Source organism: Mchenga conophoros, linkage group LG23 (genome assembly GCF_057382185.1).
Source record: "Mchenga conophoros isolate Kocher_MC1m ecotype Shallow Benthic linkage group LG23, M_conophoros_male_GT1.1, whole genome shotgun sequence".
In the NCBI taxonomy this organism is placed as follows: domain Eukaryota; kingdom Metazoa; phylum Chordata; class Actinopteri; order Cichliformes; family Cichlidae; genus Mchenga; species Mchenga conophoros.
Window position 1 is genome coordinate 35,074,947 of NC_140547.1, and position 27,678 is coordinate 35,102,624.

Sequence of the window (27,678 nt, forward strand, 5' to 3'; positions counted from 1 at the left end):
CTTAGTCTAGTTTTGGCAAAATACTCATCAATGCCAAATAAAAGTTTACTTAAATGATCCCTTGACCAAATGACTGACGATAATTAAATTGCTAAATACTGGTTTGAACCAGAATTGATTTTTTAATTTTTGAAGTACTGTGATGATTGCATTCATCACATTCAGCTCTTTGCCAATAGAGCCTCTTCTGCTAATGCTGGCTATAAAGAGATCACTTCTGTTATTTCTGTTTAAGGGACAGGAAACAAAATCTATTCATTTCACTCGTCGTTATCTGAAATGTTTTTTTCTTTAAGACAGACTTGTAAAAATGTCAGCACACCCTTTAATGTGTCTAAAAATAAAAACAGATTAATCTCTTTCATGGCTTAATTCAATCCACTCAAAGAAGCTTGTACATGTTTCCCATGCTTCTCTCTGCCAAACTGTAGCAATTCACTTGTGTGCTGGCGTATAGACGGGACACACAAACTTCACACTTCACTGCATCGCACAAAAAAATAATGTTCTACCTTTTGAGGGCCACTGAATGCAACAACTGCACAGCCTCTTTTAGACAATAGTGTGAGTGCCGTTTGAGCTGTTTTGGTTACAGCACATATTGCAAGGTTAAGCACAGAGCACGTGTGAGAGCTCTTGTACCTCTAGCCCTGTGAGATGGTGTAATAGTGGGTTTGAGTTATTTTTTTTTTGCAGGATTGTGACCAACATGTTATAAGGATTTGGAACCTTTTTATTGTATTTTGAGATATTAACAAAGATAGATAGATAGATAGATAGATAGATAGATAGATAGATAGATAGATAGATAGATAGATGTAGGCACCAGTGTTGGTCAAGTTACTTGAAAAAAGTAATCAGTAACTAATTACCGATTACTTCCCCAAAAAAGTAATCCCGTTACTTTACTAATTACTTATTTTCAAAAGTAATTAACTCATTCACTGCCATTGACGTCTATAGCCGTCAATTGCAGTGCATGAGTCAATGGGTTTAACTCATTCACTGCCAATGGCTGGCAGTGAATGAGTTAATTACTTAGTTACTTTTTAAAAACATGATTTACAACCTGAATAGGTGATAAAGCGATAGATCTTTCAGCCCAATTCTACTTTTTCTGCATAATCCATCATACAAAATGTAATCAAATGGAAAAGTCTCTTTTTAAAACTTGTTTTATTAGTTTTAACCTTTTAACTTTATGCACCAAGCAAAAATGTAATTATATGCAACATTCTCTGACTGGAAGAAATTTGTTTAACATTTAAACCTATTTTCTGCACATTCCAGCACATAAAATATTTGGGTTTTTTTGTGTTTACACTCACTCTTTCAAATAGATGCAAGTAAAACACAGCAGAAAATAAATAACATCAAAGACTAGCGGTCCTGTTGGTCTATTTTCACCTGTAAAGCAGGAGTAAGGTAGGCGGAGGTTTACCCTGGTGCTGATGTGCCGCAGCAGTCAGTTGAAGAATCCGCGAGTTTCTCTGTGAGTTTCCCATTACGTCATAGCGCACTCGGTGCTTGCTTGGAAGTTTAAGGGGGTTTTTTCGCTGTAAAAATAAGTTTTCTTCCCACACACAACGTACACTAATGTTTTTGTCACTTTTTATGGAATCAAAGTCGAAGTAAGGTCAGTACTTCCACGCTTTAAACGCTGCACGCTCATACTCTCTCCCGCATTGATATATGATCCATTGTTGATCTGCACACAGCTGTTGTCACTGACGGCGCACTCGCTTACGTCACTGTCATGAGACACTGACATGTCATCACAGTTTTAGTAACGCAGCGTTCCTACGGGAAAGTAACGGTAATCGAATTACCATTTTTGCAATAGTAATCCCTTACTTTACTCATTACCTGAAAAAAGTAATCAGATTACAGTAACGCGTTACTGCCCATCTCTGGTAGGCACGGTGGTTAGCACTGTTGCCGCACAGCAAGAAGGTCCTGAGTTCAATTTCACCATCAGGCCAGGGTCTTTCTGTGTGGAGTTTGCATGTTCTCCCCGTGTTTGCATGGGTTCTCCCCGGGTACTCCGGCTTCCTCCCGCAGTCCAAAGACATGCAGTTAGTGGGGATAGGTTAATTGGTCAATATAAATTGCCCATAGGTGTGAATTTGGGAGTGAATGTGAGTGCGAATGGTTGTCTGTCTCTATTTCTTAGCCCTGAGACAGACTGGTGACCTGTCCACGGTGTACCCCGCTTCTTGCCCTATGACAGCTGGGATAGGCTCCAGCCCCTGAAAAGGATAAGCAGAAGCGAATCGATGGATGGATGGAGATATATATATAATAACACCCAGCACGCCCCTGCGGGCGGTTTATCCTTCAAGCTCGGGTCCTCTACCAGAGGCCTGGGAGCTTGAGGGTCCTGCGCAGTATCTTAGCTGTTCCCAGGACTGCGCTCTTCTGGACAGAGATCTCCGATGTTGTTCCCGGGATCTGCTGGAGCCACTCGCCTATCTTGGGAGTCACCGCACCTAGTGCTCCGATTACCACGGGGACCACCGTTACCTTCACCCTCCACATCCTCTCGAGCTCTTCTCTGAGCCCTTGGTATTTCTCCAGCTTCTCGTGTTCCTTCTTCCTGATATTGCTGTCATTCGGAACCGCTACATCGATCACTACGGCCGTCTTCTTCTGTTTGTCTACCACCACTATGTCCGGTTGGTTAGCCACCACCATTTTGTCCGTCTGTATCTGGAAGTCCCACAGGATCTTAGCTCGGTCATTCTCCACCACCCTTGGGGGCATCTCCCATTTTGACCTCGGGACTTCCAGGTTATACTCCGCACAGATGTTCCTGTACACTATGCCGGCCACTTGGTTATGGCGTTCCATGTATGCCTTGCCTGCTAGCATCTTGCACCCTGCTGTTATGTGCTGGATTGTCTCTGGGGCATCTTTACACAGCCTGCACCTGGGGTCTTGCCTGGTGTGATAGACCCCAGCCTCTATGGATCTTGTGCTCAGAGCTTGTTCTTGTGCTGCCATGATTAGTGCCTCTGTGCTGTCTTTCAGTCCAGCTTTGTCCAGCCACTGGTAGGATTTCTGGATATCAGCCACCTCCTCTATCTGCCGGTGGTACATACCGTGCAGGGCTCTGTCCTTCCATGATGGTTCCTCGTCTCCCTCCTCTTTCTTGGGTTTCTGCTGCCTGAGGTATTCACTGAGCACTCGGTCAGTTGGGGCCATCTTCCCAATGTATTCTTGGATGTTCGTTGTCTCATCCTGGACTGTGGCGCTGACACTCACCAGTCCCCGGCCCCCTTCCTTCCGCTTAGCGTACAGCCTCAGGGTGCTGGACTTGGGGTGAAACCCTCCATGCATGGTAAGGAGCTTTCTTGTCTTTATGTCAGTGGCTTCTATCTCCTCCTTTGGCCAGCCTATTACCCCAGCAGGGTACCTGATCACGGGCAGGGCGTACGTGTTGATGGCCCGGATCTTGTTCTTACCATTCAGCTGACTCCTCAGGACTTGCCTGACCCTCTGCAGGTACTTGGTGGTTGCAGCTTTTCTAGCGGCCTCTTCATGGTTCCCATTCGCCTGCGGGATCCCCAAGTACTTGTAACTGTCCTCTATGTCTGCAATGTTGCCTTCTGGTAGTTCAAGCCCCTCAGTTCTGACTACCTTCCCTCTCTTTGTTACCATCCGACTACACTTCTCCGACTACACACATATATATATATATATATATATATATATATATATATATATATATATATATATATATATATATATATGGATATATATATATATATATCCATATATATATATATATCCATAGGTCCCTCATCCTATTCATGTAACCCACCAGGGTTTGATCTGTGGAGGATTCATATTGTACATACTGTCTGTATATATAGAAGAGCTCACTGGATATTTTCTCCTTTGTTGGTCCATTAACTGTAAATCCTAGAGAGGCTATTCAGGAAAATACCAATCAGCTCTCTGAACCATGCCACATAAGTCACTTAAATCATATTACTTCCTCAGTCTGATACTCGATTTGAACTTGAGCAGATGAACGTGCCTACATGCCTAAATGTGCTGAGTTGCTGCCACGTAATTGGCTGAGAAATACCAAGGGCTCAGAGACGAGCTCGAGAAAATGTGGAGGGTGAAGGTAACAGTGGTCCAAGTGGTACTTGGAGCACTAGGTGCGGTGACTCCCAAACTGGGCGAGTGGCTTCAGCAGATCCCAGAAACAACATTGGAGATCTCTGTCCAGAAGAGCGCAGTCCTAGGAACAGCTAAGACACCGCAGCTGGACCCTCAAGCTCCCAGGCCTCTGGTAGAGGACCCGAGCTTGAAGAATAGACCGCCCACAGGGGCGAGTGGGGAATTTATATATACAGTGGGGCAAAAAAGTATTTAGTCAGCCACCGATTGTGCAAGTTCCCCCACTTAAAATGATGACAGAGGTCAGTAATTTGCACCAGAGGTACACTTCAACTGTGAGAGACAGAATGTGAAAAAAAAATCCATGAATTCACATGGTAGGATTTGTAAAGAATTTATTCGTAAATTAGGGTGGAAAATAAGTATTTGGTCACCTCAAACAAGGAAAATCTCTGGCTCTCACAGACCTGTAACGTCTTCTGTAAGAGGCTTTTCTGTCCCCCACTCGTTACCTGTATGAATGGAACCTGTTTGAACTCATCATCTGTATAAAAGACACCTGTCCACAGCCTCAAACAGTCAGACTCCAAACTCCGCCATGGCCAAGACCAAAGAGCTTTCGAAGGACACCAGGAAAAGTATTGTAGACCTGCACCAGACTGGGAAGAGTGAATCTACAATAGGCAAGCAGCTTGGTGTGAAAAAATCAACTGTGGGAGCAATCATCAGAAAATGGAAGACATACAAGACCACTGATAATCTCCCTCGATCTGGGGCTCCACGCAAGATCTCATCCTGTGGGGTCAAAATGATCATGAGAACGGTGAGCAAAGATCCCAGAACCACACGGGGGGACCTGGTGAATGACCTGCAGAGAGCTGGGACCAAAGTAACAAAGGTCACCATCAGTAACACACTACAACGGCAGGGAATCAAATCCCGCAGTGCCAGACGTGTCCCGCTGCTGAAGCCAGTGCATGTCCAGGCCCGTCTGAAGTTTGCCAGAGAGCACATGGATGATACAGCAGAGGATTGGGAGAATGTCATGTGGTCAGATGAAACCAAAGTAGAACTTTTTGGTATAAACTCAACTTGTCGTGTTTGGAGGAAGAAGAATACTGAGTTGCATCCCAAGAACACCATACCTACTGTGAAGCATGGGGGTGGAAACATCATGCTATAGGGCTGTTTTTCTTTCAAGGGGACAGGACGACTGATCCGTGTTAAGGACAGAATGAATGGGGCCATGTATCGTGAGATTTTGAGCCAAAACCTCCTTCCATCATTGAGAACTTTGAAGATGAAACGAGGCTGGGTCTTCCAACGTGACAATGATCCAAAACACACCGCCCGGGCAACAAAGGAGAGGCTCCGTAAGAAGCATTTGAAAGTCCTGGAGTGGCCTAGCCAGTCTCCAGACCTCAACCCCATAGAAAATCTGTGGCGGGAGTTGAAAGTCCGTGTTGCTCTGCGACAGCCCCAAAACATCACTGCTCTCGAGAAGATCTGCATGGAGGAATGGGCCAAAATACCAGCTACTGTGTGTGCAAACCTGGTAAAGACCTATAGTAAACGTTTGACCTCTGTTATTGCCAACAAAGGTTATGTTACAAAGTATTGAGTTGTATTTTTGTTATTGACCAAATACTTATTTTCCACCCTGATTTACCAATAAATTCTTTACAAATCCTACCATGTGGATTCATGGATTTTTTTTTCACATTCTGTCTCTCACAGTTGAAGTGTACCTCTGGTGCAAATTACTGACCTCTGTCATCATTTTAAGTGGGGGAACTTGCACAATCGGTGGCTGACTAAATACTTTTTTGCCCCACTGTATATATATATATATATATATATATATATATATATATATATTAGGGGTGCAACGATACTCGTATCGATATTGAACCGTTCGATACAGTGCTTTCGGTTCGGTACGCATATGTATCGAACAATACAAAATTTTTAATTTATTTTATCAACTTTCCTTCTGACGATGCTGTCTGTGTTGAGCACTCAGTGGATCTGCGCTCGACAGTGCAGCCTAGGCGGAGTAGTCGAACGCAGATTCACTGAGCGCATGGCAAGTTAGCGAGACAGAATGGTAAATGGTAAATGGCCTGTATTTATATAGCGCTTTACTAGTCCCTAAGGACCCCAAAGCGCTTTACATATCCAGTCACCCACCCATTCACACACACATTCACACACTGGTGATGGCAAGCTACATTGTAGCCACAGCCACCCTGGGGCGCACTGACAGAGGCGAGGCTGCCGGACACTGGCGCCACCGGGCCCTCAGAGAAGTTAAGCTCTCCTTGCAACATGGCAAATTGAACCTCTCCCACCCTCATTCAGATGTGGCGTTTGGAACTATTTTGGTTTTCATGTGACGTATGACCCTGAAGGTAAGCGCGTCATGGACTAAAGTAAAACAGTATGTTGGATGTGCCACACAATGCTCAGTTACATTGGTGGGAACTAGTGTGTTAGCGCAGTTAGCTCGTTAACGTGTTGGCCATCCAGCCCCACGCACGGAGCGATCCGCGGTAGCTCGATAACGGAGATTTCTCCGTGTTGTGGCGTTAACGTCATTTCAACGAGATTAACGCTGACAGCACTAGTGGGAACACAACGAATATGACTGCACATTTACTCCTACATCATCCTAGTGCAAAGACAAGTGGAAGCAGACAAAAACAACAAGTACGCATGCTACAAACTTTACCCGAGTCATTTAGACAGCCGTTAGCACATGATTCTCCTTATGGGGACCTGATATGTTTAATATGCTACTGAGAATATAGCCCAGAAGAAGCGTATAGTATAGCTTTTATTTTGGAAAGAGCCATTTCTCTGTAATAAACTCTCTTTTCCAAAGATGAGTGATTTCTCAATCAGATAGATTTATTATTTTATCCCTTTGTTGTTTCAGCAACATTAAATTTAAAAACTGTACTTTTGAGTTAAAATATATATTTCTAATTTTAATAAATGACAAATTAAAAAGGCATGAACATTTTTTTTTGTATCGAAAAAATATCGAACCGTGACACCAAAGTATCGAACCAAATCGTGAATTTTGTGTACCGTTGCACCCCTAATTAATATATTAATATATATATTAGAGGTGGGAATCACCATACATCCCACAATACGATATTATCACAATACTTAACGCACGATATGATATTATTGCAATTTTTTAAAATATTTTGCGATATTCAGATTCTGTACATAAAGGTAAACTTTATCAGTATTCATTTTATCTAATATCAAAGTCTCGCACTCAGTCTCTCATTTCAGTCAGTTTTATTGTTGACAAACTGAATGGTTGTCAGGGTCCTGGGACTGGGCGACCCAGGATCCCTGAGCAGTCATGTATTATATTATTATTATTATTATTGTTGTGTATTTTGGTGTTGCTCCCCCTTCCCTGTGCTTGTGTATATGTGTGTGTGGGTGGCTGAGCACTTGTTTATAGGCGGCGTCAGGCCTGGAGGGTGTGGCCCTGCAAGGGGACTGGCCACACCCGAAGCCACACACCTGCTGCTGATCAGGCCTCGTCGGGGGAGCTACTTAAGAGAGTCTTGGAGCTCCCACCGACGCGGGATCATTGCTTGGGACTCCACGTTAGTTACCCAGTTTAGGTTTTGGTCGTGTAGTGTATGCCTGCCATTGTTCAGTGTCCTGACTGCTGCCGCTATTGTTTCCCGCAGGAGGAGCGTGGAAGGCTTAAGGAGCAGCGAGCACCGGGAGTGCAGACACGGGAGCAGAGAGCACTTGGAGGACACGACACGGGAGTCTGGGGAGAAACACGGGGATTTATTGTTGTTTGATATCACCCTCTGTAAATAAACACTGTCTATACGTAGAGCACCGCGCCTGGGTCCTCCTTCCCCACTCCTTCCACGGTGTGCCATGCCGCACCGTGACAGAATGATCCCGCCACGTATGGACCCAGCGGTCTCTGAGGAGAGGCTCAGGAGGGAGGTTATGGACAGGGTTTACAGACTCTGTGAGTTATGGTGGGAGAAACCCGCGGAAGGCTTGCGTCGCGCCGTGGAGAGGCAGCTGCAGGAGACGCTTTTTAAATTTCCCTGGCTGGTTGACGACCTTAATCCTGTCGTCTTGGACTTCTTACTTTCCACCCTCCACCCCTACTCTCCTCCTCAGGCTGCTCACCGGCCCGGACAGCTGGTGGATTCACAGCCTGAGACGCCAGCCCCGACGTCTACACGAAAACGACGTTCGCGCCGCCGGCGTTCCTCACCGCAGCCACATCCATGGACATCTCAAGAGCCGGCTGTGGTGAGTAGTACGGACAATTTTCCATTTCCCTCACCATCTGTGTTTGTGTCTGCAGTGGACGAGCTAACGACACAGGTAACGTCACCTTGGTCTGAGGTCGCTACACCACCCGCTTCTTCACCATCTGCAGCTGTACCTCCGCCACCGTTTCATCTGCCTGCAGCCACCATCCTGATTTCTTTTTCACTGCCAGCTGCGGAGCCCTGCGAGCCGGAGCAGGAGCTCGGAGAGCCGGAGGAGCTCAGCGAGCTGGAGGAGCCCGCACCGCCAGCTGAGGAGCTCAGCGAGCTGGAGGAGCCCGCACCGCCAGCTGAGGAGCTCAGCGAGCTGGTGGAGCTCAGTGAGCCGGAGGGGCTCAGCGAGCCGGAGGAGCCCGCACCGCCAGCTGAGGGGCTCAGCGAGCCGGAGCGGGAGTAGTTCGGCGTGCCGGAGGAGCTCGGCGAGCCTGTGGAGCCCGCGCTGCCACCGGAGGAGCTCGGAGGTCCGGAGAGACCCGCTCAGCCTGAACTGGAGGTCGGCAAGTCAGACGGATCATCGCGTCTAGTGCGCCCTCCACGCCAGCTACGCCCAGCGCGTCTGCGTCAGCGACCGGCGCGTCAGCGACCGGCGTGTCATCGGCCTTGTACCATACCTCGCCGTTGTTCACCGGAGCTGCGCCGCCGCCACTGGATTCGGGGCAGGCCGCCTGGGGAGCAGCGCCGCCGTCGTCGGACCCGGGACAGGCCGCCGGAGGGGCAGCAGCGCCGCCACCGCCACTGGATCCCGGGCAGGCTGCCTGGGGAGCAGCGCCGCCGCCGTTGGACCCGGGGCAGGCCGCCGGAGGAGCAGCAGCGCCGCCACCGCCACTGGATCCCGGGCAGGCCGCCTGGGGAGCAGCGCCGCCGTTACTGGACCCGGGACTCGCCACCGGAGGGGCAGCAGTGCCGCCGCCACTGGAGCTGTGGCAGGCCCCCGGAACTGTTTTGCTGCTGCTGCCGGACCCGTGGCCGTCCGCCGGAGCGGCAATGTCGCCGCCTTTGGACTCGAGGTAGGCCCCCTGAACTCTTTTGTTATGTTGATGGGCCGCCTGAGACTGTTTTGTGGCGTTTTTTCTTTTTGTTGCTCCGCTGCTGGATGCGCGGTCGGTCTCTGGGACAGTGACCTTGGGGGGGTTGTTTCCTTTGGTTGTTTTTGCTTGTTTTGATTCTGGCCCTCCGTCCTGGTTCCCCCCCGCCGCCCGCCCTGGGTTGGTTGTGCTGTTTTTTTTGTTTTGGTTTTGGGGTCGTCGGGAGCCGACCTTTAGAGGGGGGGTACTGTCAGGGTCCTGGGACTGGGCGACCCAGGATCCCTGAGCAGTCATGTATTATATTATTATTATTATTATTGTTGTGTATTTTGGTGTTGCTCCCCCTTCCCTGTGCTTGTGTATATGTGTGTGTGGGTGGCTGAGCACTTGCTTATAGGCGGCGTCAGGCCTGGAGGGTGTGGCCCTGCAAGGGGACTGGCCACACCCGAAGCCACACACCTGCTGCTGATCAGGCCTCGTCGGGGGAGCTACTTAAGAGAGTCTTGGAGCTCCCACCGACGCGGAATCATTGCTTGGGACTCCACGTTAGTTACCCAGTTTAGGTTTTGGTCGTGTAGTGTATGCCTGCCATTGTTCAGTGTCCTGACTGCTGCCGCTATTGTTTCCCGCAGGAGGAGCGTGGAAGGCTTAAGGAGCAGCGAGCACCGGGAGTGCAGACACGGGAGCAGAGAGCACTTGGAGGACACGACACGGGAGTCTGGGGAGAAACACGGGGATTTATTGTTGTTTGATATCACCCTCTGTAAATAAACACTGTCTATACGTAGAGCACCGCGCCTGGGTCCTCCTTCCCCACTCCTTCCACGGTGTGCCATGCCGCACCGTGACAAACATGCTCTGAAGTCAGAGCACAAAAACTTTTTTTGTAACAAAATATCGATTTCTGCTGTCCCTGTATTGATACATTATTAGCAAACAAAATATCACGATACTACACAGTATCGATTTTTCCCCCACCCCTAATATATATATATATATATATATATATATATATATATATATGTGTGTGTGTGTGTGTGTGTGTGTGTGTGTGTGTGTGTGTGTGTGTATTGTGAATATTTTAAATTAGCTTCTTCTCATTTCATCTACCCTTCCTCCAGATCACAAAACTACTCTTCTGGACTGAGATCTGGTAACTGTGGAGGCCATTTGAGAACACTGAAGCCATTGCCATGTTCAAGAAATCATTTTGAGTTGACATCATGCATGATGAATATTAGTTTATGACATGTCCATCTATTCATGAGTCTGTGTCCCTATCCCCCACACTTGCCTGTATTGCTGGTACAAGCAGTGTGGATCTATATTTTTGTTTTTTTAAGGGGTGGGAAGAGGGATATTTAATCCCTTAACAGGGTTGCTTACCCACTATAGTGGGACCTGGAACTGTCCACCATTTGGTCTTGGAACTGAAAAAGCTTCTCAGATGAGAGCAGAAATGCCTTAAAGAAGTCCGGTCACTTTCTTTCCAAGCTCCTTAGATTAAAGGTTTGATCTGTGGAGGATTCATATTGTACATGCGGACCTACATGCCTAAATGCGCTGAGTTGCTGCCATTTAATTGGCTGATTTATTTGCACTAATAAGCAGTTGAATAGGTGTACCTAAAGAGGGCCCAGTGAATGCAGTTAAAGTACTCTATTGTATATATTTCATTATTAAAGTCTAATTAGTAATTTATTAATGTATATATAACTTTTAATGTTGCAGATAAGGATGACTAAGTTACCTTTTTACTGCTAGGTAGCTTTGCCCATAATAATACAGAATCATTATATATTAGTTGATTTATATTTTAAAATCAGAAAATAAAGTTTTTTTTTTTAATAGTGTTATATTACAAAAATACAATATTCACATCAATTAGAAAGCAGTATAACATAGAAATGTTTAAATAATGAAAAAGTACATTAAAACTGTACTTTAGGTGCTTGAGTAAATTAGGTTCCATCACTGGTCCTATCCATTCTTACTGGGTATTGTAAGATTATCAGTGCTGTAGCCCAGTAACATTAAGTGTGGCAGTCATACGAAAGAGGGGCAGAGGGTGGGAAAATCATTTTGAAAGTCTTTTTATGCATATTTCACTCACACCAAAAGTAAAAAGGTTTGCATACCACAATTTAGTAAATCATAAACCCAACCGTGCGCGACATTTGCACTGCTGAATAAACACACAAACTGTGAGGAATCCTTCATCTCTTTTGTCTTTTCTGTTTGGAAGATCATGATCATGATTTATCTTTAAGAATGTATCAGTGCTTTTTAATTAAAACATTATTGAAATGTTCCAGGGAATTTAACATATGAAATCGTCACTATCATGGAGGTCGGAGAAGCTAGCAAAAAAAACCATAATGAGTTATCAAAATTGTTCACAAATGATTATCAGTTGATTAATGGACCAACAAATCATCATTTGACATGTGCAGTAGTGGGTTTCTTGCCATTTGACAAAAAAAGGAAACGTGTTTAGTGTTGTGAGGTATCCAATAGTAGCTTCATATTTTGGAATCACTGGCAGATTAATCTGGCTCTGGCATATACTGATTTACAGCCTATAAAACAGCTGTTAATGGCCACAAATCAGGGGTTTGTGAGTGTTCACAAGGCAGTGTAGGGAGGGGAGTTATTAGCTGGGAACAAAAAAGCAAGCAGAGCAATGATTCATGTGTCGATACATTAAGGAGCTATTATTGTAAAGATGAGCAGTGCTTGTGGTTTCAGTATGAAAAAGGTAGTAAAAAGGTTAGCCTTCACATCGTCACTGATATAATGCACTTTAATGCTGTAAACATATTAAGCGAACCAAAGGAAATCAGTTCATAATAAGCATGTATCAGGTGCTTAATGCTCACAGCTGTGACTTGTACTTTCACCTGTGGCCCAAACAATATAGTAGCTGCAAAGTGCTCATTCAGCTCAATGTTTGGCTTTGAGTATTTTACACTGAATGCATGAGCAGGATATCTGAAAGGTATCGTAACACAGTCCAGCATCAATCACTGGTACGGTTTATCACTGTTAATTAATGCCTTATACATATTTGTACTCCTTTTACTCACATTTATTATTTATATCCATTTTGCGCTCGGTCTGCTGGCACTGTGTTATCTTACAGCAGCCATTTCCCTGGTGAGAGTAGAATAATGGCTAAAGTTGCAGTGTTTCACATTATCAGACCGCAGCATTGAAGTGCAGCGAGAGAACAAGGGAAAGCTGTTCTGAGGTCAGTACATTAGAGAACTGAACTGACAGAGCAAAGTGTGCCTGTTCTATTAAAGCTGACGTTTAATTGTCCATATGCACAGATTGTGGCTTCAAGCAGATAATCACGCAATGTTGGACACCAGTTTAGTACACTGGTTGAACCATATGGCTATATGCCTAAAACAGAGCTTACCCTCAGCCCTTTGCTGCTGTCTTCCAGTGCTCTTTCGTCGCTTTCCTGTATAATCTTCACTAATCCACTATCCAATAACGAAAAAGAAAAAAAAACATCATGCAATTCCTTTAGTAGGTCTTAAGGAAACTAACATTTCCTTGAATAGTCCATCTCGACTCCCAACTAGTCACAGCAGATGGCTGCCCCTCCCTGAGCCTGGCTCTAAAGCAGGTTTCTTCCTGCAACAAAGGAGTTTTTCCTTCCCACTGTCAAGTGGGAAGGAAAAACTCCTTTGTTGTGATTTGGCACTATATAAATAAAACTGAATTGAACTGTAAACTTAAAAAATGTCAGACAAACTCTTTCAGCCATATTTAGTATCCTGTACCTGAACCTATAAATGGGTATCACGTTGTTTTTATGATGAATCGTGTGGTTGTCAGAATCTCAGTCGTGCATCTGTTGAAACGTGGGACAGTTTGAAATGCGTCTGTACTCTTACTTTAGACGCTTCTTGAATTCTATGTTTGGCACAGATGTTGTCCTCATCATATTCTCACATAGTTCAAACATTTCTGAATATAAAGAATATAAAATATGAAACAATCAAAACATGCTTTTAATGCCTACTACTTCATTTTCAGCAGTACACAAACTAATCTCTTAATATCCACAGTTGGGTACCTAAATATTTGAATAAATGCACAATTTTAAAAAAAAAATCTATTTATTTTAAACACCATAACAGTGGAGATTTTCAGCTTTAAATACAGTGGGTTTAAATAAATTATTGCATTCACCATTTAGGAATTACTGTAGTTTTTATACACCGCCTCCCAATTTTTAGAGGCTCAACCATAATTTGAGAAGCAGTTTCATGTTTTACTCATATTTTTTTAAAAGTTTGTTTTCCTTTTGTTCGGGAATTCTCTCTGTTAAATAATTCACACATTTGCCTCAATCTATTGTGCAATTTAACATCTTGTCATCACTGCCATATTTGGTACACAAGAAAGGTCACCCCCTTTATATAGCTGTGGTAAACATCCATGCCCAGGACTGCAGTGCTTTCAGCTGCTCTCTTATTTCCCACAGGGTCACCGCTGTGGATGGATCCGCATATTTGATTTGGCACAGATGGATAATGAAGTCAGTGTTTACTACTGTAGAAACTGACTTTGAATTTAAATCAGGAAAGTTAAAATATATATATATTTGAAACTTTATAAGAAATAAATATTTTTGACTTTATTCTAAATACCAGACTTTAGTAACTGTAAAACATAAAAGTGCTGACAGCTGTTATGGATTCAAGTCATTTTGGGTTTGCTGGAGCTAAGCTCATGGAAACTGCAACTTTGACATGAGTCAAAGCATCTGCTTGTTTAGTTTTTGGTTATGTAAACAGCATGCTTCATAAATATATTTGAAGCATTTGACATTAACTATAAGCAAGAAAAAACATTATATTGCAACCCATATTTTCACTGTGGTACACAGGTATTTAACGTTTCCAATGTTACACTGAACCACTGCTGCTGTGAATATTAGAAGTCAGGTTCAGTGTGTTGTTGACTGTAAAAGTCCAAAAATGATATTTGATCTTTCCACATTTATACCAGTTCTTTCCATAAGAAAAAAGTGCCTTTAAGCACACTGCTTAACCCCCATCCCTGATTAGCTATACTGCTCACTATCCAAGAATATCTTTTTTTTTTCAGTGAGCAGCTTCAAGGTGTGATTGTCTGAGACAGAAAGAAAATGAAGCAGGCTGATGCTGACAAAGAAAATATATTTCAGGCTAAATCTCCCCAGCTGATTAAAAAGACAAGTGAGGAGAAAGTCTTAAGTTAAAGCAGTGGGCAGTAATTGGAAGCTTTTCTTTTCACTCTTTTTTATATATCCACAGACAGCCACACTATCAATTAAGAGCACTAAGCGGATGGCAGTTTGCATGTAATCTAATAATGTAAGTTGTCACATGTTGCAGAACGAACCACTTAATGAACCCGCGGCCTACATTACTTTCAGCTCTTTTCTCCATTATGGTTCGTTGATGCTTAAGACTTTCTCTGTTGTTAAATCATCAGCCTCTTCACAGTCATATGGTTTTGGTGTGCTCCGTGATGCTGATATGAGTAGCAGAGATTCAAGTACATGTGGGTGTGTAAATATGTGCACATCTGTGTGTTTTGTCCCCGGGGGACCTGCTGCACCGTCCCGCTGACGCAAACAGTTTGAGCCGGCGAAGGTCTGCCGAGAGGCGTTGATTCAAGTCCAAGAGCATGTTCTGCTCCACCAACTGGACAATGCGGGACAACAAGCCAGTTGCACTTTTTGAAATTAGCAAGATTTCGGTGAGGTCTGCAATTCAGCTTACTACACCAAGGAAAATGTTTTCTGCGATTATATCTTGACTCTATTTATCTACAGGAGTGCTCAGTTTCACCACTGTATTATAGTGCTGAAGCGTTTGATATATATACAAATTTTATACAGATGATGCATCAACTCATCTTTTGTTATACCCTTGTTTTGTATCTAGTAGGATTTCAAACTGTTCATTTGCAGAGGAAATACCTCACCACCTATTAGATAGATTGGCAGTTTTTTAATGGAGGCATTCATGGTTTCCAGTGGATACACCTAAATGAATCTGATTTCCTGACCTTCAGCATAACTAACCATGTTAACGAATGTCTGCGACAACTGTCACCTGCTGTCCTCAACAATTAAGTAAGATTTTGTTTCAGAGGTTTTATGTTCTTCATTTATGGCCCCTACTTTCATTTTGTGTGAGCTTTAACCAAGGACATTCCAATAGGTCTCAGCTAGAGTGCATCTTTACTGCTGCTTTTCAGATAAGCAGATGGTGATAGTATCTCACGCTAAGCCAAGATGATGAGCGTGATTAACATTTGCTCTGCTGAATTTTAAGGGCATCATTATGAGCACGTTAGGCCTAAGTCACAAAGGGCTAAAGACCAGTCCAAGATCTGCTGGCACCCTCTTGTTGCCAAAATGTGTATTTTTTGTGTAAAAACATGTGTTCTCTAATCAGTTGGCAAGTGGGTGCTTTTAATTGCTAGGTGACAAAGAGAGGGAGCTGCACCAAACATCTCATTGTGATTGCTTTGGTCACTGGCAGCTTGTTGCCACAGTCACCCATAGTTTGGATGAAAGTCACCAATGTGTCTGCAAAAACTTGTCATTTACTCTCTGAATGTCATGATCCTGGGCTGGTCAAGGGTTCCTCTGTTTTCTTTCCCTCTGTAATGTTTTTGTTTTCAGCTGCGGATGGGCAGGTTCTGCCATGGGCTCCACCTGCTGGTGGAAACTTCTGCTTTCTGGTCCTTTAGCCAATGCATCTGATTATAATCAGAAATTTGGTGACCATTTAGCGATTAGTTCAAGCTCCACTTTCCACCAGACTGTTTGCAGTTATCCGGTTTTCATTTGAGTCCTGTGTTTCTTTGTGATTTGCCGGTTTCTCTGTCTCTGAAAAGCATTCCTTCAATGGACCACTGACCATTGATCAGTGGTCACTGAAAGGTTGACCTCACTCCTCACTGTTCATCAGTGGTGCTAGTTTCAGTCATTACACAAGTGTACTGTTCATAAGATCAGGGAAATTTGCATTCAGCTGAGACTGAAAAAGTCACTTGGAAGAGTGATGAAACGTTTCTCCCACTGTAAATGCTACTTCCAGATGAACGAAATCAACTTTTTGGGACCAGGAACACCTGTTACCTCCTAGCTGGTCCACGTCCACTGAAAAAACACCTTTCCACCCCTTTTGTTCTAGAAAATCTAATGGACCCATTAAGGCTTCTATTCCTCAAACCACACAGAGTAATTCCCCTCTCTTTTCTGATAGACAGTGGCCCCTGAGTCATGACCCTTGGGGAGGCTGTAGGTCAGGAGGTAGAGCAGGTCATCTATTGGACGGTTAGTGGTTCGATCCCTGGTCCCCCAGCTCCCCCAGTCTAGGCAAGATACTAACCCCAAGTTGCTGTCCAATGCATCCATTCAAGTATGAATGTGTGTGAATGTTAGCTTGAGAAGCACTGAAAAACCATAGAAGAAAGTGATTGTGTGAATGTGACATGTTGTATAAAGTGCTTTGAGTGTTCCAGGAGAGGAGAATAGTGCTATATAAGAATCAGTCCGTTTGCCTATTTACATGACCCCCGAATCCCTGTTGGTAAGGCTCTAGGTATACCTTGAGTTTCCTGTTAATAGATCCTTTAAGCTGCGTACTGTCAGTTCTTGGTCTTACTTTAGAGAGCTCTCCATTACTGCCTTACTTGGCTATGACAGAACAATCTGGCCATATGGACTTTGCACAGCTCTGTCTGAACAAGGCACGCTGCATGGCCAACATGATCAGGCTCTGCTTTCTGTGTGAGCAGCAGGAGTGTTACCAATCAGTGCCTTAAGCAAATGTTTAACATGATTCACTCTATCCATGCTACGTTGATTTCTGCTCCCTCATCTGAAACTTCCACACCTGCTTATGCATCTGCTCCAAAAAACACCACCTACCACATCTCCGGTGTTTCAGGATCTGACCTCTCCAACCCGGCAGCCTTTTGGGAGGGAGTTGGATCACTGTGGGGGATTTCTGTTCCAGTGCTCCATGGTATGCGGCCATAATATTTTTTCCAAAACATCCTGTTTGGTAGTATTTCTCCATAGTAATTCAGTAGAAACCTACAGATTTGATCATTTCACTGATGAGCTTATGAAAACTTTGATCACCCACTCCAAGTGTCAGATCCTGCTAAGCACTTGTTGAATTTAAAACAACTTGTTAAGTGCTGGAGAAGGGGGACAAATGGAAGAAAGAAAGTGCCAAGGTTATTTTCTCTAATATTATTTTCTCTAATATTTTTCCATAGCACCATGACCTCAGCCACCACTGGTACCCTTTAACCTCCGAAAACAATGAATTTCCAGATTTAGTTGTTTTGTTTTTTTTACCTGTTTTTTGTTTCTGAGAAAAATTAGATTGACATATGAGGACGTGTTTAAAATTTCGATAGAACAGTGGCAGTATGATGTCCTCGTAAGTATATATCAGGACCTTGTAGAACAGAATTTATTATTTTGGTCTAGACATCCCAAAATGTGATATCCACATATGTGGACGCCAGGTCATAGGAGGTTAAAATTTCATTCAGTGACATCATCACTCAGCTTCGTCCATTTATGCTCGCTGCTACGGTGCAGGTACCCATTGCAGCTCTGAGCTTCATTACTGATATATCATTAAAATGGTGGTAAGAACTATTAATTTTGTTATCCCCCCCAGTTATAATCAGGCTGCTGTTGTTGCCATTTAAATTAAAAAACAGTTGTCTCTAAAACCAGAGCTTCATCATGAGTTTTTTCCTACCATCTAGCGTTGTTTACAGCCAATGTAAACATCTTAAAAGGGCCAAAGGACTGCTTGGAGGCAAACCTACTCAAGCCCACCCACCTTTTGTTTGACTTTTTAAATCCTTTTTTTTTTTATATACTGTTACTGAAAACGTGTAATGTTCATGATAAATATTTCGAACCCTAGCATGAAAGGGATTCTCTTAAGATATATCTCCTGTGTACTGCATCTTTGATATATTTGCTCAGTTCAAAGGAAAAATTCAAATACCCCTTTAGCCAAAAGGAGTCCAGAAGTTGAAGATGTCCAGGAAAATCGCAGTAAGACACAGGAGCCTTTCACCACACAAAATCATGAAATGACATGTTTTTTGCCTGGTCCATGTGCCTCTTTCCTGTTAACAAAGAGCTGATTTGCTCATTAAGATGCTTAGTCAGGCTCTCTTTTCTGTAAAACTCACAGCATGCTCTGTACACAATAAGTCAATAAGGTACCATCCCTCAGTGGCTTACCACACACATTTACAGCTGCTGGGTTCAATAGAAAGTAACTGGAAGCGGTGCTAGATGGCATTATCTCTTTGGTGGAAGACAATATTTTGGCCACATAGATACGTGTGCTTCGAGGAGAAGTATTTATGTTAATCTTTTGCTTTTAATCATTTTCAAGTCCCCAGAGGGCTTCTTTTGAATTTTTTTTTTGGCACCTTTACTGGGCATTGAGCCCAAGTTCAGGCTTAGAATCAAATCTTTATTGTCCATTTGGAGGAAGCTGGCACTGAAGGTGTACAAGACAATACATAACCACAATGTATTCATTGTTAATTCAGAGTAACAAGAGAGTACTCCAGCATATAGTGGGAAAGCCCTTCAGGAGATGCTGCCAGTGTGCCACCAGCAGACAAAAACAGAAATAAAAACGTTTAAACCTCTGGGCCATGTACTGTACCCTGCAGCCAGAGTGATCTGCATGTCTTTGGACTGTGAGGGAGAAACACCTGGAGGTAATCAAGGTGTTGGTGAGCATCACTGTCCCTCCTGTGAGATCCATTTACAGAGGAAACGGGGGAAGGGGAGCACTGGGTGGGAAGCTGATCTATTACAACTAAGCAAGTGTGACAACCTCACGGGAATTGTCCTTAATTTACACCACAGTGGCTGATCATGGCAGACAGCAACACTGAGACTCTCCATAAGATATGCTTGACATAGACAAGTAAAGTATTCTTTATCACTGGAAAAAGGAAAGAGCTACATTACAGTGCTTCCAGCCCCCCCCCCCCCCCCCCCCCCCTTCAATCATTTATTTTTCCTCCCTTTGAAAGTGAGAGTGAGCCTTCGAACAAGCACAGCCTCGCAAAACATGAGCTGACCTGACGTATGACCAAATAACGCACGGCAGATTTATGTGCGATGGTGCATTTATAATCATGACGCTGTTCTTTTTTCTATAGTCAGAGCTTCTTTGCCCTCTTTAATCCCCCCACAGAGAAAAATGAAGTTCAGAAGAACCATGTTCTTATTAATATGGAAAGAAAGTACAACAGCTACCTATCTATTCGAATCTACCAACCCAGTTTTCTCCTCTTAATCGAGAAACGTGATCCACACAGGCCAGATGATTTCTTCTTCCACTTCATGTTGCTCATCCTCCTCCTTGTGTTGCTTTTTAGAAGAGCATGACAGGCCCCATCTGTATTACCCAGTTACCCTGTGGGGCTCGATTAAGAAGAAAGGGCTTTTATGCCTGCTTGGCCTGGCTGGCATGACAAATGCATCGCGGATTGTCAACCACAGCAAACACTCTTGTGTGTACATGCAAGCGTGCATATCCCAGCTGACCATTCAACTCCCATATGTTCAGTATCCAAGGAGCACTGCAATGGAAATATGGCAGGCCTCCGTGGGCTGTCAAATGCATTTCCAAGGAGCCTCATCATCATCTGACCTTGAAAATGTGCTTTTAAATAACTGAGTGTGTCCTTTCTCCTAAAAGTGATCCACAATATTTTCTAGCTATTCGCTTGAGGTAACATTTGATGATTTAATTGTCACAGTGCCCTCTGGTGGCTGGAGCAACAACTACAGGAGAAACAAAGCATATGTAGGGAGGTGGTCAGGGTGGATCGGAAGGTCAGCAAAACTTGAAATGTTTCTTATTTTAAGCCAGTGTGTGTGTTATTTTAAATTATTACAATTATTGTCATTATCATTTCCTTTTAAGTATAAGCTGCAAGAAAAGCTTGCATTGATAATCATTTTAAATGAGGTTTAAAATTTCAAAGTAGTCCAGAAACCACGTAAGACCAACAGTTAATTAATCAGTTATAGGTCACCCAGTAAATGCCAATTACAGAGTAGTATGCACACACTGTAATCCATCACTCAATACTCGATGCTGCACTGGAACAGCCCGTGTCATCCACGCCGATCACAGATCATTTCATGCATGACCTCTGTTTCACCATTACTGTGTGAAGCTTTACTGCTAACATTACCTTTAGCTTGGGTTCAAATGGGCAATTTATGTCAGTGAAACAACAAAAAAATAAACTGAATATATTTCCAGCAAAGTTTTTACTTTTTACTGCATACCGTGAAGATAGTTTTCTAAAACTTAACTAGTTTTAATAAATAGAATCTCAATTATTAGTTGTTCAAATTTGAAAGGCTTCAGCTAATTATCTAGTCCAGATGTAATATGGAAATCATTAATGCTCTTATTTAGAGTAAAGATTAGTAACTATCAAATCAACCTGTCTTGCATTTTCTACTCTGTGCCCCTATCATTTTTAAAACTACACATGAGTGTTCTTTAAAAAAAACAAAAAACTAATACAATAGTGAAACGTGTAATTTGAATATAAAAATAAATCGCTGTTTGTACATTTCTGCTTTGACGTTTGTAATGATCTTTTATTGTTAGTGTAATATATAGCCACACTCGTCATAATGGAACTCATGTAAATAAGAGGTGACAAGAGGAGTATTTGTGTCAGCCCTGTGGTGTCAGCTCCTTTGTGGTAATCATAACTAGGCCACGTAGTCCTTGTTGGTAGAATCTCAAAACACCCTTTTGGCATTACAGATTGACTGAAGCGTGTCAACACAAGGGCAGACGTTGCAGAGGTTACCTTTTGCTTTTTCTTTCTCCACTTTGGAGCAAAGCATGTTGATTAGAAAACAAAGTGTAATCAGCAGAAAAGAACACTTTACCTTTTGAGGTACATCTTGGAAGATTAACAAGCTTACACGAGAATCTATCCTGTAAGTATACGCTGTAGCGAAACAGTAGTTCTAGTGAAACAAAACCCTGTTAAGAACAGTGGCCAAGGTGGTTGTTTTTACATGTGACATTAGAGGAATGGAATCTAATCAATTCTAATCAGTTTAGTTCATATTTATTTATATAGCACCAAATCACAAAAACAATATAAAGTTGCCTTGGTTTGCCCTGAGTGCTTGCTAACTTTTACAGTACTTCAGCCTGCAAATTTTAGAGCCATGTTTAATAACTACTTGTTATAAAAAAATAATGGTCACTTAATTCAGATGGGGTGGCTACAGTGTAAATAACCCCACTGGAAACTTGGAAGCCAAGGTTAATGTTAAGTTTAACTTTTTAACTATTTATGTTTATGTTCACTGTACTTTTACTGTGGTTAGTTGTTTGGCTAGGTTCAGGCACAAAACTGCTTTGTTAGGTCTGGGAAACGATAGCAGATTGGGTTAAAATACAACAGCAGTGAGGCTGTTCTCAGAATTGCTGTAACACATTAGTGATGGGATTTCCGGCTCTTTTTAGAGAACTGGCTCTTTCGACTCCCAACTGGCTCTTCAGGTTGTTTTGTTGCTTTAATTAACTTATTATTAACAATAATATAAAATTATGCACAAAAGGAATTACTAATGTAGAAAAAAAACAAACCTGTGGTTTTATTTATATATGTTTATATATAAATATATACGGTGGCCCCTAGAGACAAAGCACTACAAACTCCAAAAAGCACATTTCTAGCGTTAACTGAACTTCCAAAACAGCTACCTAGATCACTTAAATTACATAATTGAAAGCATATGTGTATTGTTTGTGTATTTATACACAGGCACTCATATATATTCAAATAATTTAAACAAATGTTCATTTACCTGTTACTACCTCACACCAAATCCGGTCATTGGTACTTCCTGGCTTGTGTAGCCACTAGGTAACAAAAGCCTAACACTGCCCCTAGCATCCTGGAGCACTTCTGTTGTGTTTTGTACGTTCTATGGAGTTTTTAATTGTTTTGGAGTTTGTACGTCCTTTGTCTCTATGGGCCACCGTCAATATACTTTTATTTATTCACTCCACATAAAATGTAATAAATAAATCATATAATACAAAAACCAACTATTTACATTTTAACTTTTAACTATTTAAATTTTCAGCTTTTTCCTTACAAATTTAAAGTGAAACAACACAAAACACTGCAAATCACAACACAATTAAATATAAATATGAAAAAATATGAAAACAAAAAGAAGATGCACATTCTCTGTCATATGGGCCTGCATGAATAAATCCTTTATCATCCGCAACTGAAAATAGTTGTGGATGATTACTATACTTTTCTAATGTGACGTTGAGTCCCTGGCTCTCTTTCTCTCTCTCTCCCTCCCGCTCTGGTCCTGTGCTACTGCAAGTGTAACTACCGCCCCTCCCCCCTCTTCCCAGCGTAAAGCACAAGGCTCGCGTGCTGAGTGAAGCGGAAAAATAGTGCGAGAGAGAGGGTGAGAGAAAGAAAACAAAAACAAAAGCTCACGGCTCGCGTTGTTCACTTCAAAGATCCGGCTCTACGAGTCGTTTCGTTCGTGACCGACACATCACTATAACACATGCATTACCAATACTAATCAAACCCTTGTGGGTATCTTTCAGATCCCAGCAGCTTTGAAACAACAAACTGGGATTGAGGACTGGCTCTGAGAACACTCAAAAAATACAAACTAAAATATAATAAAAAATAAAACCATATAAATGTCATCAAAATGAAACCTTATCTATTGTTGTTAGAATTAAAAAAATGACACAAACTGTTAGTGTTCTTCCCACTGCTTTTTATTAGTAAACTATTTAGTAAAGTTTAGTCCTCAGTTTTCAGTTTATTAGTGTATGAGTAATGGTTATTACAAAGGGTTACAGACAGATGGTTCATCTGATCATGTGTGGTGTGTTTTTTTGAAACCGTATGCCCTTTTTACAAACAGTTTCCAAGGACATCTTTCCAGATGGTACTGGACTGAACCATCTGGGAAGATGATGCTGTCAGAGGAGGACTGAAGTAACAATTTTTGGAGTTTGACTCCCAGTATGTGTTGATTATGGCTATCACGACATCATATTTTGTGTTTACTGTAACAAAAAGAATTCTCTTAAATGCTAATGAATGTCTGATAACATTTTTTAATGCACTAATGTTGTCAGTCAGCTCTTTTCGGCAAATTAACTCTAAATGGAGTGAAGGGAGGTAGAGAGTCTATATTCATAATTTTACAAAAACTATAACATAAACAAATTTAAAGGGCACACAAGTTAATAGGCATAGCTTTTTAAAAAAAGATTTTACAGTTAATAGACTCTAAGTTTGGTTTGGACATTTCTCAGCAGGAACCCACAATTAAATAACATGTAATGTGCATGTAGTATTAAATCTCAAACTCTCACAGCACCACCTAATATTTGTGTATATAACAGCTGCAGCTCCGATGGAGAAAAAACTTCTTTGGTCTGTCTTTTCCAGCGCTTCTCAGCACCCACACAGCACCGCACCACTCACTGCAAAACAGCAAATCTCCATAACACATACAAAAGCACGCAAAAAAATCTCGATGACCAAAAAATGTCAAACAGGAGCATCAGAAAACAAAAACAGAGCTAAAGGAATTAAGTCATATCGATTTTTTTTTTTTTTTAAAAGCTCTCTAAACCGAGTCTTAATGAAATGAGTCGAGTCAATTTGTTAGATAATGGATTTATTTACTTAGCACTTGAGCCAAATGTCTGGGCCAACCTCAGCTCTCTCCATTTCAAGTTTTCCTCTGTCTGGATGAGAACAGTTGCGTAACTTGAGAACTAGGAAAAACACACGCGTGCACACCTGTAGGTCTTATTTTTTCAAAAATTATTTGAAATGAAGATTTGCAGTTTTGCTTTTAATTACATCAAGACACATATGCCCAATGACAAACCCAGGTATAGCTTTCCTAACAAGTCAAGTGTCTTAAAAAATATTGTTGACGTAAGTGTGTGGTACCTCTTCTTTTGCATATAGAACAAAGCCCTTCGTCATCAGCCTTTATTCTGAAGCTATATGTCTAGCAACAATCCTAAAGCCAATCCTTGGAGCTCAGCTTAAATAAAGGTGTTTTTAGAGAGGCAGAACATGAAGTTGGAGTCCAGAGGAAAATAAGATTGTCATGATTTTGTTTTAACCCTAACCTCCGATGCTTAGTTTCTCATTTACTGCCAAGTGACGTATTCAACAAAGGTGCCAGGCGTTGAAATGTGCTCACTGGGTGAAAGTAACACCTGTGAGCAGTGGTCAAGATTTTGTGAAGAAATGTGACTAAAGGTGACAATGCCTCAGGGTTTTCATCCTATAACCTATTTATTTACATTTTGGCAAATTTTTAACATGATGCCTCCTCTTACTGGCTGTTCCTGCTGTAACCATGGAAACAGACAGCAGAAACACCTGGATTAAGGTTACAGAGAAGGAAAAAGAAAGAGTTTGATTTTTCCCAGCCAGTTAAAATGGCCTGTAAATGGCCTGTATTTGTATAGCGCTTTACTTAGTCCCTAAGGACCCCAAAGCGCTTTACACTACATTCAGTCATTCACCCATTCACACACACATTCACACACTGGTGATGGCAGGCTACATTGTAGCCACAGCTGCCCTGGGGCACAGTGATTGGCTAGTAAAATGAGCACTGAATGGTTGACTCTTTTAATTTATATCAACACAGACGCGTTGGCCACACCCTGAAACCACTCACCACAGTTTTTAGCTTTGAAATCTGAAAACAGATATCATCAAACTGGTTGTTCCTGATGGGGTTTAAACTCCACCAGTGAGACCATTTTTTGCCTTAAAGAAATTTTTAAATGACTAAAGCGGCTTGCTGCACATGATGAACAGCAGCCATCTGGTTCTTGCAAGCAGGAAGAAGTAGAGTCTAAAAATGATTGCCAAATGCTATTTGACCCACATCTGTAACATTTCAGCAGCTCCCCACTCCAAGGACAAGCTGCAGCGAGCCATCTGCACTGCTGAGAGGGACAGCAGCTGCAATCACCCGACTACTGGGAAACGGTTGTCCTTCATGCACAGGCTTTGTTTATGTTTATGGCTAAATTCTACCATTCAAATAAAAAAAGAAGGGGAAAAAAGCATCAGTTGACAGTTTCACCTCTGGCAGATACTGTAAGTTCAGAGCAGCTGAGTTATCAAAGATGATGTATAGGATGTGAGTCCTGCCTAATTTGACAGATTTGATGCTCCTTAGAAAGAAGTCTTGTGGGAGATCTGGTTTCTGTGTGTAAATCTGCAAGATACAGATTTAAGCACAGCACTTTTATTGAGTTGGAACCATGTTTTATATGAAAACCTGTCAACACACATAGTTTGACAAATCATTGCAATACCCTATTGAAATAACTTTAATAAAAAAAATTAAGTTCAGTATATTCCAGCTCCTACCTTCCTTTATCTTCACTAAAAAGAAAAAGCTGTACTGATTCGTAGAATTTTAAGAGGAAAAAAAACCCTTGCCCAAAAAAACCAAACAAGCTAACAAACCAAAACTGATGTATCGCACTTAGCTAGTCCTGAAAAATAGCTTCAAAAACTCACTAATGTATTGGACTGTTAGGGTCAGATATGCTATGCGGGGTAAAACAGAGTGTAAACATAATCCTCAAATAGCACTCATATGTGTGGTTAGTTTTACAGGTTATTACACAAGTTGCTGTTTTCTAAACACAGCTGCAGTCAGTTCATTTTAATATCGAGCCCAAACAATAAGACCTGCTTTTCTTCTATGCGCAATTAGCAGTAAATTGCATGTCGCAAACATTAGTTAATCAGTTTGCATGCTTGATTTAAATATTCTCCTCCCTGCATTTTGTATCATGAGAAAAAAAAACCTTTAAGCACTTATTGAACATGGCAAGTTCAATAACCTCTTACATGCAATCTTGTCACAAAGAGTGATTCAGTACTTTTTTAATGCCAAAGCCAGTTTGTGCTACTGTAAATTTGACCATTTGTTGGCTATCTGAACTTCCTAGGCAAAAAGCAAGCACTGGACCAAAGAAGAAAGCATTACATAAATCTGTTATGTGTTGTTTTATGTTTTACATGGACTACATAAGTGAGTCATGATTTAAACGTTGGAAGTGCTGAATTTTGTTAAACCTATGCTGTTTTAATCGTTTTTTACTCAACGGCCATAAAAGTGGAATGGGATATTGTTGTAACCCTGCTAGGCAACATGGACAGCCACTTTCGTGAATGAGATAACAGGACTTCGATATTGATACCTTCGGTGTATCTACTGAAAATCTCGGGTAAGTCCAAATCTCAGTGACCTAAACCTCAAGGTCAGAGGTCAAGTTTTCCGAAAATCTTGTGAATGCAATAGCTTGCGAACAAGGCAGTGTAGAATTTTCAAATTGATACCATGTGTCTACTAGAAAGCTGAGTGGTACCATTGGTGCCCTGGGCTAAGCTAAGCTACTTATAACTAGTGGTGGAATCTTCATTTTCTGCATTTGGAGATAAAAGTGTTATCAATCTCCTTAGTTCGAGGTGAAATGTGTACTTCCAAAATACGTTTACCTTAAATAAGCAAGAATTATATATAATGGCTAGAAATATAACAAATACAGCGTATAGCCAGTATCGAAATAAGCAGTAGGAGCCAGTATTAAAACATAATGCTTTTTTGCGAATCAGCACAAAAAATAAAAAATAAAAATATAAAGCCGCAGGCATTGTATTCAAGCCAGCTACCAGACTCGGAGTAAGACCTTGATGTACAAGTAAAGAGAGAGAAGAAAGTCAAAAGACCATTAGAGTTTAAGCAGGCAGAGAATTGATAAAGTGTCCACATGCAAATAACGCTTAGATTTTCTCACTGAATCTGTTTCATAAACTCAGAAACAACTACCTTTAACAAAAAGTGCAAAACCATGCGGCAGACCATTAAACAATGCCTAAATGAGCTATTGTCTTCATATTGTACTGTACTACATTTCTGTGTTTTTCTTTTTGTAAATATGTGACAGAACACAGAAACACAGCCAAAGATGCAACAAAAGTAGGCAAACAATGATGCAATCAAGAACAACCAG

General features: G+C 42.0%; 1 protein-coding gene and 1 long non-coding RNA gene across 3 annotated transcripts in view; one reads left to right on the forward strand and one right to left on the reverse strand.

Moving 5' to 3' along the window:
* LOC146547732 (gamma-aminobutyric acid receptor subunit gamma-3-like) overlaps window positions 1-27,678 on the reverse strand; it is a 182,646-nt gene that overhangs the window by 114,315 nt on the left and 40,653 nt on the right. The window lies entirely within an intron of this gene.
* Window positions 7,500-8,008, forward strand: LOC146547733 (uncharacterized). Its single transcript, XR_014890784.1, has 2 exons — window positions 7,500-7,766; window positions 7,854-8,008. It is a non-coding gene; the product is annotated as an uncharacterized LOC146547733 (long non-coding RNA).